At 33.0% G+C, this 13,708-nt stretch overlaps 1 long non-coding RNA gene across 26 annotated transcripts; it reads left to right on the top strand.

Annotated features, from left to right (window-relative positions):
* The first annotated feature begins 6,664 nt into the window (after nucleotides 1-6,664).
* LOC105176734 (homoserine kinase) lies at nucleotides 6,665-13,501 on the top strand. Of its 26 annotated transcripts, none has more exons than XR_016063693.1 (8): nucleotides 6,665-7,927; nucleotides 8,493-8,706; nucleotides 8,786-9,253; nucleotides 10,651-10,748; nucleotides 10,876-10,941; nucleotides 11,818-12,276; nucleotides 12,384-13,097; nucleotides 13,193-13,501. It is a non-coding gene; the product is annotated as a homoserine kinase (long non-coding RNA). The 26 variants fall into 26 exon arrangements; XR_016063694.1 differs by having other exon boundaries at nucleotides 11,184-12,276; XR_016063711.1 differs by lacking the exon at nucleotides 10,651-10,748 and having other exon boundaries at nucleotides 8,786-8,937.
* The last annotated feature ends 207 nt before the right edge of the window (nucleotides 13,502-13,708 follow it).

Genomic DNA, 13,708 nt, shown 5'->3' with positions numbered 1-13,708 from the left:
CAAGCCACGACATCATGTGCCAAATTCCTGTTCCCATCAATTTCAATAATATAATCTTTTTTTTTTATTCTTTAACCTAAAATGATTGCCGCAATAGAAAGTGCCGTATTGGATCAACGGGTGAATTTATTTATTAATATCAATAAATTCACTGAATTTTGACCAACGAGTGGATTTATTTGTTAGATGAAAACAAATTTCAGGGGTATTAAATATAATTTTTCAAATCACAAAAGATTTACGTGTAATTTCACGAAACCTCAAAAAAGGGGAGTGTAATTATCCCAAAATTTTATCAGGTCAGCGATAATCATAAACTTTGAGCGGGAATTAATTTTGATTCCAATAGGCTTTTGGACATCTCCCAAAAAAAACACCAAAAAGAGTTATAATATAAAGTTAAAAATTCATTTTCGAAATATCGCAATCATGTACAAATTTTTTTTTACATGTATCGTGCCCAAATTTACTAGCACTTATGTGTTTAGTCTATTGTAGCAATCAACTCATTAAATGTACCCACATGATTAATGTTCAATCCACATTTTCCAACTGACTCCATTAATTTCTGAAAGCAATAAATACATGTAATGTCACTTCTTGTTGTTTTATACGTTCTAATTTTGAATTATTTAAAATTAATTTAATTTAAATTAAAAGTTATAAGTAATTTTCTAACAATGTCTTCAATTTATTGATAAAATACTCGCAACTTTTATTGTTACTTAACATACAATTTTCTTTACTAGTTTTCCAACCAAAAAAGTATAAATTGCTACATATATCCATAATAGGTCTTTTTAGTCGTATAATTGATTACATGACAAATGTAATATGCTCAACAAATAGTCTAATTGAATATGACCGAACTCGACTATCGCTTACCACTGGATGGTGGTCGAATATCTTCTACACATGCACATTACAAACATTTGTCGGTCTTGTGGGCTAAGCGGATTGTAGCTTACTTCTATGTTCTTTAGCTTGTGTACAACGCTAACATGATCAATATTTGTGCTGATCGTTCAAATATCTGAACGTCAACGGCTGAGCACGCAAAATAGAACATTGCCAAGAGGCGGTCAAGTTGCTACTACCGCCACCCAACTTTGTTATTCATCCCGAAAACAAAAATTCTTAATTAATCTATTGTCATTTATTATATATGTGAAGTCCATATCTAACATTTTTTTTTTTTTTTGACACAAATATGTAGCAATGGCCACCAAAAATAAAAAAATAGCACATAATAAATAAGGAAACTATAGTACATAAAGATATGATAAAATCAAGAATGAAGGTACAAAGGATGGATTTAAAGAAGAGGAATTCAATTCATGAATTAAAATGGTGAGAGATGGGGAAAGTGGATGAACTCTTTATGACCCTAACTTCATCATCTAACCAATTACATATATCAATCTTTCCATCTTTGGAATGCTATCTATATTGCAGCTTATCATTGATGGCTATGATGGGATTTTTGGGGCAAAATTTTACTCTTTTTTTTTAAAAAAAAAATTGAATTAAATGTTAGGTCAATTTAAAATTTCTGTGCCCTAATCTTTTAATAGAATCTAATTGTTGCTTAATGATTATTTTTTAAAATTTTACTTAATTATGTACACGAATCTGAATATACCGCACATACTCGTATATATAATCAAAATATTACTTGATAATTACTTTTTGGAATTTTAATAAATTATGCACACAGATACGAGTGTATTGCATGTATTAGTATAAATTTATAATAGAAATAATTGTAGTGGGTGAACTTACAGGTTTTATGTGCGATGAGGTTCTTAATGTGTATTTCGTGTGGAAATATTATATGTCTTTAACAATATTATATCACGTGGCATTCTCCACTAAATATCTTATGAAAATGTGCCATGGGATCAAAAAGGCTATTTAAGGATAAAAAATGAGAATCTTGTAACCCGATATACCAAAAATGAAAGGGCCTAAGTTATGTGACAAAAAATTCTATTTTTCGCATTACTGAATAATTGGAGTATATACAGAAGTCCATCTGCTTTTTAGGGCACAGGGTTTCTACAGTATAAATAGGAAAAATTATACCAACAAATTCATGATGTTAGGCCTAACTGTACAAACGCCTTTTATTCTTTATATCATTACTAGTATATCCTTTCAAGGGGTGACAGTGCAATGTACTCAGGGAGCTGTTTGTATAACGTTTTACTGTTGAATAAGGGGTGTATTCGTAATAACAACTACAATCTTCATTAATGTATTTGTAATTTTATAAAGAGTACGGGGTGTTTGTAGAATCAAACCTAACACTGGGGGTTCAATGTAATTTACCTTACAATTAGTTTATGAATGTCCATTTTTTCACATTACCAAAAAGAAAAAAAATAAGAGAGAAGATTAGTGACGAAATAAAAAAAATCAAGTAATAATTCTAATATTATCACTAATTATATATTTATTGAACAAGATTTTTTAGTTCATCATAATAGTGATTTTATAATTTTAATTAAAGTAACTATTAGTTTGTAATTAAAGTTGCTCTTAGGGAGAATCAGTGACAAGAAGTATGTTGTACATAAAATTATCATTAAAGATAATTAGTGAAACATATATATAATAACGACGCAGCGACAATAAATAATTATTGTTACTATATTCTGTTGTCATTAAACTGTCATTAATTATAAATGTGCCATTGATTATTTATAATGATAAATTTGTGTATGATTTTTTCCATTATTAATTATATAATGACAAAAATCAAAATTAGTTATATTTAAATATATTTCAAGGGTAAATTACAACTACCTCCCCTAAGGTTTGACATAATTATAAATACCCTCTCGTTATTTGAAAAATTACAATAACCTTAAGTGGAAAATAATTATATAGCTCCTAGATGACGAAGTAGACATTACTATTCTATCTTTATTGAATTTTTTAAAAAATTAGAAAAGTATTTAAAAAAATATAATAAAAAACTGAGGTTGGGTAAAATAAATAATCTAGAGGGAATAGTAATTTATAAAATTATTCTAGAAAATTATAAAATATATATAAAATTATAAATTTATAATTTAAAATAGTTTGATCAATTTCCACAAAAATTGGATGGAAGTCTAACATAATGGACTCATTGTTCAATGGATGTTAAAATCATAGAAGTAATTATAATTATTCAAACAACAGAGAGGTATAATTATGTCAATTATTAAGAAAAATTATCGTAATTTATCCTATATTTTTAAGTGAGTAAATTATAATTAGGTCACCACAAATCTCGAAGACATTAAGGGCGCCTTTACATTTAGTTAATAGATAGGATAAACTACTTAATTGAATGTAATACAGTGTATATTATAATTGGAAACTTGCAATTTCAGACCTAAAAATATAGGGGTTGATAATTTCTATTTTAGCAATTTTATCCTATAGTTTTAGAAATTTCACACATTGAGGACCAAAATTACTGGAATTTACTGAAGTATAAATTACGTGTGTTTTTTAGATTCGGCATATTTACGAATATTTCATTATTGTTTGGAAAATTACAAATACCTTCTTGATGTTTGCTGAAATTATGCAATCTTCGGATGGAGGCCTAAAATTGTGAACTTTGCTCTTACTGTATTTTTTTTCAAAAAAAATTAAAATTTTATAAACAAATTGGACAAGATGGATGAAAAATTTTGAAAAACTGCAAAAAACTTGTTCACGTGATCCACAAAAAAATCATAAAACTTTTAAAAATAAGTAAAATTATAATTTATAATCTACAAGGACGTTTTGGTTATTTTACTATAAAAAATGAATGAAAATCTAATGGAAATTAACAGATTTGGTTAACTGTTGGACCACCATTAATATCAAGCAGATAATAGCAATTTTTCAAACAATCAGGATGTATTTATAATTATGCTAAATTTCAGGGGAGCTCGTTGTAATTTATTCTTTATTACAATAGCCTGTAAACTGCATCTAATTAAGATGGCACATACACTTTTTCAGTCAATTTAGCAAATTCCAATTATTTTTGTCCTCAATATATGAAATTAAAATTATAGAACAAAAGTATCAAAATAGATTAATATATGATTAACCCCATATTTATAGGATTAAAATTACAATAAGTACAAACAAAATATGATACTAGTTACAAAATATAACTAAGTGAAACTTTTAAAGTTGACATTAAAAATATATATTAAATAATAATAACTTTTATCTTGTCACTATACAATTATTAGTGACAAAAATTATGCTTAAAATTATCACTAAATATAATCATTCCCATATGTATAAAGACAACACAGTATGACGACAATAATTATTTATTGTCAATAAATCGTCACTATACATATATCATTAATTATATTTATGATAATTTTATACACCATGTTTGTCACTAATTTTTGCTACTAACAATTTTCACAAAATAATAATAATTATTTAAAATCACAAAATTTATTATTATGATAAAATATTTTTTTTGTCACTAAGATAATATTAAAATTATCACTTAATTTTTTTATAGCTGATCTTCTATTTTTTTTTTTTAGTGAATTTTACCTATTATAGTATGGGATGGGAGTATGCATAATTTGTCTGCTTTTAGCCAGACTTGGAACCATGCACTTTAAAATTAAATATTCATTGGGTCTTACCCATATTATACTCAAAATAATTAAATTTTATTTAGGTATAATGCCACTTTTCTCAGATCAAGTTCTCAGTATTGTAAATACAGATGGTCAAAGTCTTAACATTCTTCCCCCAATTCCAGCAAGTCCAAAACTGACACTAGTACAATATGAAAAATTTTTGGCTATTTTACGTGCTTTTACAACGACTTCGATACATACAGAGGCAATTTTCATAATTGTCGAGCTACACAAAATAATCTCAAAAAAAAATATATTGTAATAGTGTCAGTGTACAAACAGTCAAATTAGTATTATATATATAAATGAGTACAATGTTGTTAGCTTATAGTATTGGCCAAGCCTTAACATTCAACTCTAGTACACTATTGTTAATTAGCTTATACAGTTACAAATCAAACAAGTGAAAAATAATGTACTAATAAACATAAGCTGGTGAGAGAGAGAGAGAGAAGAAAAAAAAAAAAACAAAAGTCCTAAAATTGCACGAATAGATGAGTTGACGGTATTATTGTCACTTCTGTAGTTATAACTTTTAAATATGCTACTCTCTAAAGTACAAGATATAAAAGTCAATTTAGTCATCAGTTACGTGGCTGGATGAGGTGGGGGACGTTGATTGAATGTTTAGTCAGCAAAACCTATTCTAAAAAGTCATAATTTTATCCATGTTACCCATTTACAGCGAGTCAGAAAAATTCAGTGATCGAAGTCTTGAAATTGCACAAAAATATAGTAAAATTACGGGTTTCATTGGGACGTTTGTAACTATAATTCTTAAAATGCCACCCCAAACATACATGATAGTAAATATATTTAGTCTTAGAAAATACAAATACAAAGGAGACATATATACAAAGGCAATTTATAATCTCCTCAAAACATCTTAAACGTGTTTGAAAGATTATAAGCTCCAAAAATCATCTGGCAAAATTATTCTTAATGAGCTTATTACATCTCAAGATAAGATGCTTTGGATTTTATAAAAGTTTTAAAAAAAGTTAACCTCATCCAACTATATATATATATATATATCACTCTATTGCACACACACTCTCTCTCTTTCGGATTTTAAGAAATTTGATTTTTTTGGCATTTGAAAAAAATACTTTATTATTTAATAATAAATTATTATAATTAAATAAAAATAAGATTGCTATTAATATTATATTTACTAAAAATATATATATAATTCACATTATAAATTATACAACTAGAAATAGTAACTGCTTTAAGAAAGAAAATATAATTATATATTCATTTAATATTCAACTAACATGGATGTATATATATATATATGTTATTTTTTAATTCAAAATCTTAGTTAATAAGTAATTAATTTTTTATATAATATGTCAAGAAATAACAACTTATTATATCATATTCTTTTTAGTCATTTTACCAATAAAAAAAATCTTGTTATACCAAGCGCTCTGATATCCTATAAGATGTGAAAACATCTTATTAATTTTATCTAAATATTTTAAAATAAGATCCAATATCTTATAAACTCCTAAAATATATTATAAAATGTAGAAACTTCTAAAATGGTATAAAAAAGCTTAGTCAAACTTCTAAAATGGTATATATTGATATGTTAAAAAAATAGTAATTAACTAAAAAATAATTCATCTTATTGAATTGAATGTTTCAAATGAAACAAACTCATGTTGGCTTAGTAAATCTTATAAGCCCTTTTGAAATATATTATAAATGCTAAAAAAATATTTAGTATTTTTTTTAAAAAAAAAGTGTATAAATTTAAAAGTAAAATATTAGAAGCTCTTTAAAAAATAAGTAAAGAGTTACTAATTTATTTTTAAAAATTTAGTAAATCCTTTCAAATTAACTATAATATTCATAATTTTATTCTATTTAAATAATTCATTTTAAAATAAAATTTTATATTTATATTTTTTATAAAATTATTTAAATGAAATTTATAAAATATTTTTAAAACTTATAAGATGCAGTTAATAAATTTAGTGGAATGCCCTCTCACAAAATAATGTATTGAGGTATTTTCTCCTTTTCTGAACTAGAAAGTTGAGGTTGTGGTGTAAAAGTTGAGGCCTTTCTCCACTCTTTTAACCGCCGCCACCACGCTCACTATCGCCTTCGCTCTCACGCACCATGGCCGCCGTATGCTGCTTTCAGTTGAAGATCAACCCCACCTCATCCACATACAAGCCTCAAACCCACCTGAGATTCAACCCATCCACATTCGCACTACCATCATCCTCTTATTCTAAATCCGGGGACCCCCAACCCATATACTCCTCCGTCAAATCTTTTGCCCCCGCCACAGTGGCCAATCTGGGACCAGGCTTCGACTTCCTGGGCTGCGCCGTCGACGGAATCGGCGACTACGTCAGCCTCCAAATCGACCCGGAAGTCCACCCGGGAGAGGTCTCCATCTCCCACATCTCTGGCGCGAGCTCCAAGCTTAGCAAGAATCCCCTCTGGAATTGTGCCGGCATCGCCGCCATCGCCGTCATGAAGATGTTGAAGGTCCGATCGGTAGGTCTCTCACTCTCCCTTGAGAAAGGTCTCCCTCTCGGCAGTGGTCTTGGCTCCAGCGCCGCAAGCGCTGCCGCAGCCGCCGTTGCTGTCAACGAGTTATTTGGAGGCCCTTTGTCACCGTCTGAGCTCGTGATCGCGGGCCTTGAGTCGGAAGCAAAGGTCTCTGGCTACCACGCGGACAATGTGGCGCCATCTATAATGGGAGGTTTTGTCTTAATTCGTAGCTACGATCCTCTCGAACTGATACAGCTGAAGTTCCCCCGTGAAAGGAATCTATTCTTTGTACTGGTGAATCCAGAATTTGAAGCTCCCACCAAGAAGATGAGGGCGGCATTGCCACCAGAGATCACGATGTCTCACCACGTGTGGAATAGCAGCCAAGCAGGGGCTTTAGTGGCATCAGTGTTGCTAGGGGACCTCAATGGCTTGGGAAAAGCACTGTCATCAGATAAGATAGTGGAGCCTAGGAGGGCTCCTTTGATCCCAGGCATGGGTGCCGTCAAAAAAGCAGCTATTGATGCGGGGGCATTTGGATGCACGATAAGTGGGGCTGGGCCAACTGCAGTGGCGGTGACAGACAATGAGGAGAGAGGTCGGGAAATTGGGGAGAGAATGGTGGAGGCCTTTATGAAGGAAGGAAATTTGAAGTCCTTGGCAATGGTCAAGCAACTTGACAGAGTTGGGGCTAGGCTTGTCAGCAGTGTTCTCAGATGATTTAACTTCATGATGTTTCCTGTTTGGAGGTTCCACTCACAGCCTTTGCATTTGATCAGCAATGTTGGATATATGAGTTCATGCCCTAACTGCAATTGGTTTGAAGTTGTGTAGAGTTGCAGGACAATGCTTCTTTTTCATTGTAGTTTCTTAGAGTGCACTCATTTACTTGGTCGTTGAGAATTCTTGCCTGTTTGAGCAAACCATTTTAAAAGTAATGGTGGAGAAGTGATTTGCAATCAATAAATGGCTATATACCTGTCTTTTGCCAATGTAGTTGAAACATATAATCTTGCCCACATATATATATTTCTTTTGGTTTGAAGAGAATAATTAGGTGCTTGATATAGTTGTAGCCCCAATGCATTTGTTATATTGTTTTGTTTGGACAAGAGTGGAATTTACTGTTCTTTAGGAACAGCAATCTGCTTCTTGTAGCTGCCTTTCCTTAGGGTCTGACTTTTTTTGGTATCGAAAATAAATTATACTAAGAAAAAAGAGAGGTTAGGAGGATATAAAGTCCTCTCACCCATTGGAATCCAATCTCTGTTTGATGGGAATGACATTGGTATTTGTTGTCTGTTTATTGATTAGGTAATAATCGTTGACCATTAGGTATCCCCAGTGGATCAGCCATAGCAGTCATAAATAAACCTGTCCTACGAATAATATGGCTGCCGAAAGGTTCCATGGTTAGCAAGACTGCTACAAACATTTAAAAGCGGAAATTTCAACTTGAGAGGTTTATGCTTAGATCCACTTTCATGGATGGCCTGATTTAATAGAATCAGACATGAGATACCCACAGGTGAATTTGTTTCTTGCCCACTTTCATTAATACAGACTAAGCTGTTAATATATTTTAAAATGTAATGGATTGTGCTCAGGACAATATCTATTCTCTAGCTAGAGTGAAGATGATGCTATGTTGCTCCAGGTCTGAATCCAAAGGTTTCCATAAGACTTGGAATAAGCCAGCATGATCCTCCTCTAATGCCTTACATTCTCAAGCCTTCTCCTTCTCATCGGCCGAAGAATGGTAAATATCCTTCACTTCATTAAGCCTCCTTGGTTGTTATTCAAAAGAGGTAATTAGGGTACTCGTCTACAAATGTTTTTGGTTATACTGCTACGGAAAATGTAGAGTGTTTTTTATGATGTCTTCTTCACAATGTTTTAAAAAGCCAATGCAGTCTGATGCAAGGCATTGCAGAATGTTCTAGTACATGGCAACAACAAAGGTTGGTGGGCTGCATGCTAGGGCATTCAGGCATATATTTTCCGTTCCAAAACACCTCAACTCATTGAACATATGCTAGAAGTTCTCTATCAACCTTGGGATGCCTAGATACCACGTAATTCTTGTCAACTTCTTTCTCAAATTTAAATTCACTTAACTAGCATTATATTTTTAGAAATTAAACCATTTCATTTGTGCTGTGGTTTTGATACTTATAAAGCAATACTCGTGTTATATTTTAATGTTTCAAGAGCTGAAAAAATATCATCTACCCTTCTCATTATGCTACTTGACGGGTCTGTTGCATTCTATGGTCCTTATTCATGCATATCTGACTGCAAGGAATATTGTTCTCTGTTTTTTCTTCACTTGAAACCATTATTTGATTTTCCATATGCTAATCGAGCAACTATAATGAACAAGCAATGATTTGTTTTGATCCAATCCCTTGCTTGTAGAGGATAAAGGGAAGAAAGAGAGCGGACATTTTAGTTGATTTGCTGATTAAGTTCCCTACACAAAAGTCTGCATAGCCTGTTCTCCATTATTAGATTGCATTATCATCACTTGGTAGAAGAAAGAGTAAATTTTGGTGCACAAATTTGTCCTGTAATTTGAGGCTGAATTATGCCCTGGTAGTTGGATTGTAGCTAGTAGCTGTATCAGATCTTGTTAATTACCATTCTTCTATTGACTTGGCCTAATGATGCTGACTTCTATTTTCTCTCCTATTCACTTCTCCATCCCCACCGCCCATCATACTACTTTATTCCTTTTCTTCTTCCTTCCTCTCCTCTTCTTTCCATCTGCTCCGGCAGCAGTCCTTCTCTTCTCTTTTCCGTTTCCTCTTATCCTCCCCTTTTCTTCACATTCTCTTCTTTTGCAGATCTGGCTATAGCCTGCAGCCTGTCTGCTATGACACACGTTCTCTGGATCCACCATTTTTGCAGGTGACACTGATAGGCTGGCAGCACTTTCGTCTTTCTATCATTAGGTCCACCTTTCAATACTCGATAGTTGCCTAATGGCACTATCAGTTGCCACGTAATGCTTTTCATCTTCAATCTAATTTTGTCTCCCTGCCGCTAAGTCAGGTTGGTTAGTCCAAGTGCTACTTTTCAGCCCCAATTTCCCTTTTTCCTTATCAAAATTTATTTTTCTCTCTCTGTTTCACTATTTGAGAAGGGAACCGGTTCGGTTATGGATTCTTTGATTTTTTTTCTTACTTGGTTTCTTAATGGAGCCTTGCCACTGTCCCAAAGAGATAAGGGGGAACATCTTTTTCCAAATGTTGGTCAGCTATAAAAGTACTTGAGAACTTGTTATACTCAAATTGCATAAACCATAACTTCTGTTTTTCTCTGCTATGTTTTTACCTTACACATCTCTCTTCGTTTTACTTGCTATTTTTCACATAATTCATGTCCTCCATTTCTTGCAACAAAGTATCACTTGGTTTGTATCATGAAAGCCTTTGCTCTGACAGTGCCAGTTTCATCCTTGATTCTTTAGCTATGATCTTCAGAGATGAAACTCCTTGATATTGGTGATCTCAATCTTGTGCCTTGTGGATCAACTATCTGTATGGAAACTGCACCTTTAACTGCCAGGTTATGCATATAAAAGATTTTAAACTTCTTGATTTAGGTGTATGTTAATCAAGCATAGCTCGGAGAATGGACTCTTGTGATTTTTTCAGTTATATGTAGAAGACAACTAACTCCTCTGTGGTTGCAGCATGGCCCAGATCAATGCTTATTGAACACTGTGGAGGCATGTGCCATTGATGTCTGGCCAGATGTGGTTAGTATCACTTGTTGGGATTCAGAACGATTTCTTACGTTCCTCTTGATTTGGAACAGAGAAAAGTGGTGAATGTGGTTTTGACATGGCCTGTTTCTTATTTGATATATTTTTTTTTTTTCAGAATACAATTGGATTTTGATGTCTTGTTTAATTATCATATCAAACTTCATCTGATATTTTTTCAAAAATACGATTGGATTCTGATGTCTTGTTATTTTCATATCAAACACCTGATCCAGAAAGTTTATCTCCCATTTGTCTACTGTGTGTAAAGTCTTGTATACCATCACAACTATACCCATTGGGGGACATGTTTTGAGAGATTGGGTTCGGATGCCTCCACTGTGGCTAATGATTCCAATTTTGCTTTTGGTTCTGTGCATTACTTTTACTTCATGGCGGATATAGTTTTATGTGAGTATTATATCTCTTGGCTTTACTTTTTATACTGATTGCTCATATATCATGAAGAACATAATTTTAACTGATTAATCGTATGAAAATTGTAGGTTCCAGTTCTTGAATAAATTACACAAGAAAGGTGTATAATGATTTTGATTTACTCATCAATGTCAGTTAAAAAATTGAGTCAATTAGCCATCATTCTACTCTTTGTAACTATCAAGATTACTAGACCATACCTTTAGAATGAAGCATGGTGCTGGGAAGTTTCTTGAACGAATCCTTTTTAGAATTCCAATATCTACAGTATTACCTAATCTGATTAAATTTTGTTTTACAGAATTCCAGTATCTAACACAATCCTTGTGTAATCAAGAGAGATGTTAAATATGTAGATGCTGCAGTCTTTTCTGTTTATGTACCTCAGAACTATTTATTAGGGACTAATCATTTTGAATGGCTGTTTGATAGACGATCAAGTTCCTTGAAGAATTAAGTACTATATTACAATGAAGCAACAGGAAACTGCAAGGAAGATATCTGTCTGAAACTTGTTGAAAGACTTTTTTCAGATGAGTTGGTTCCCGGGTTCAAGAACACTTTATTGGAACGGCAGAACTTGTACAGATGAAATTGTGATGTCATTGTGTTCTGATATTCCTTCTTCTTATGCTGAGCATGAATAAACCGAAGCTATTTTGGCTCTCAGCTGGAGCCCATCTACTTTCTCTTATCCTGTCAACTCAGCTGGTTTTTGCCTTCAAAGCTCAACATCATGGCATCAGTGTGGTGTGTTCCTAGACTCCATTAAAGAAATTACAGTTTGGAGGACTTTTGTTGCATCGAAGATGTACCGGGTGGATGGAAAAAAGGAGATGAAAGCTATTGGACTAATCAATAGTTGGCTCATCCACTGCTGTATGAGAACAGGTGCACTTTTACCAGAAACCCATAACTCTTAGTAATGGTTCTAGTAGATATGGTTTGAAATATAAATAGACTAAATGAGTAATAAGCTGGTGCTTTTTCAAAATCAGCTGTGAATCACAATGCAAGTTGCCGATACTGCAGTTTATAACATAGCAAAGGCAATGACAATCATGGTAATGCTCCTCTTCCTCAAGCCACCCTTCCAGTAGACACCAAATCCCATGCTGGGATCTATCATAGTCACTGCAGTAGTAGGGCTTATCATCATTCCGGCTGCCTGCCAAATTTGGAAGATTGACAAAATTGATTTTCTTGTGATGCTATAGGTGCTCTTCGGAGCTCTCTTCATCTCTGTCCAGGAGGGCCTAGCCATTGCTGTAAATTATCTCATTCTTTACTATCACTGCATCCCTCTCTCGAATGATAATTCAAGCTAAAAGTTATGACCATAATGTCCATGAGGGAATATCCTTTTCAATGTTCTGCTGCAAATCACAGGGCCTAAAACTGTGATGTTGGGAAATGTACCTGGTACTGAATTTATCCCAATCTAAACCAATACAAAGAAGCTGGCAGTGTCCCTGGATCCCTAATTCTGATCATTGAAGCTCCAATTAACTTTCTAATACCACTTATCATAAGGAAAGGTTGGTTGCTGAATCCTACTCAGGTCGACGTCTCGAGAACTTTTTACCATCTTACATGACTTTCACATATGTGCTGTATGTCCGGATTACAAGATGCATAGAAGAATATGGAACAGATGATGCAGATGCTAAAAACAAGTCTGGGAGTTGCGTTTGTGATTCTTGATTCATCTGGTGAGTTTATAGACAAGAAAAAAAGAAGCAAAAGCAATTCAATCTCCATATGATTTTTATGAAGAATTAAGAAGTTTGTTAATAACCCTTTTCAGCTGTGAATGCAATTGATCTAAATGGAGTCTCATTCTGCCAAGATTTGAAGATGACATTGGAAAAGAAGAGGGAATGGAAGGTACATACTGAGGCCTCTCGATACACATGATCGATTATGTTAATCAGTAAGATCACATTGTGGTGATCACTGGTTCACGGGTTTCGGCTTATAGATGCTCCTTGTTTTATATCATATATGCCGATTAGTTTTGGAGGCACATCATGTCCTTAAAAGATTATCACCGGTTCATGAAAATCACACATTCTTTCTCTCCCCACACTCAATTCAATAGTTTTAAACCGTTTCAGGTTTTCTGTTCAAGAAATTCTTTTTTTTTTTTTTTGGGTGAATTGTAAGTTTTCATTTATCCAATAATATTTACAGAGTACTCTGGGCATACCCGGAGAGATACAAAAGGACCCACACTATAGTTTAAAGAGCAATTAAACCGTGCGGGAAATGTGTCAAGAGGAGCCTATAGACAGTGATCTTCACGGAAATAATGAGGCCCTCG

The sequence above is a fragment of the Sesamum indicum genome, linkage group LG13 (assembly GCF_026168435.1).
Source record: "Sesamum indicum cultivar Baizhima isolate 11 linkage group LG13, ASM2616843v1, whole genome shotgun sequence".
Classification (NCBI taxonomy): Eukaryota; Viridiplantae; Streptophyta; class Magnoliopsida; order Lamiales; family Pedaliaceae; genus Sesamum; species Sesamum indicum.
Note: the sequence above shows the minus strand (reverse complement) of the source record. Positions and strands in the feature narration are given on the sequence as shown.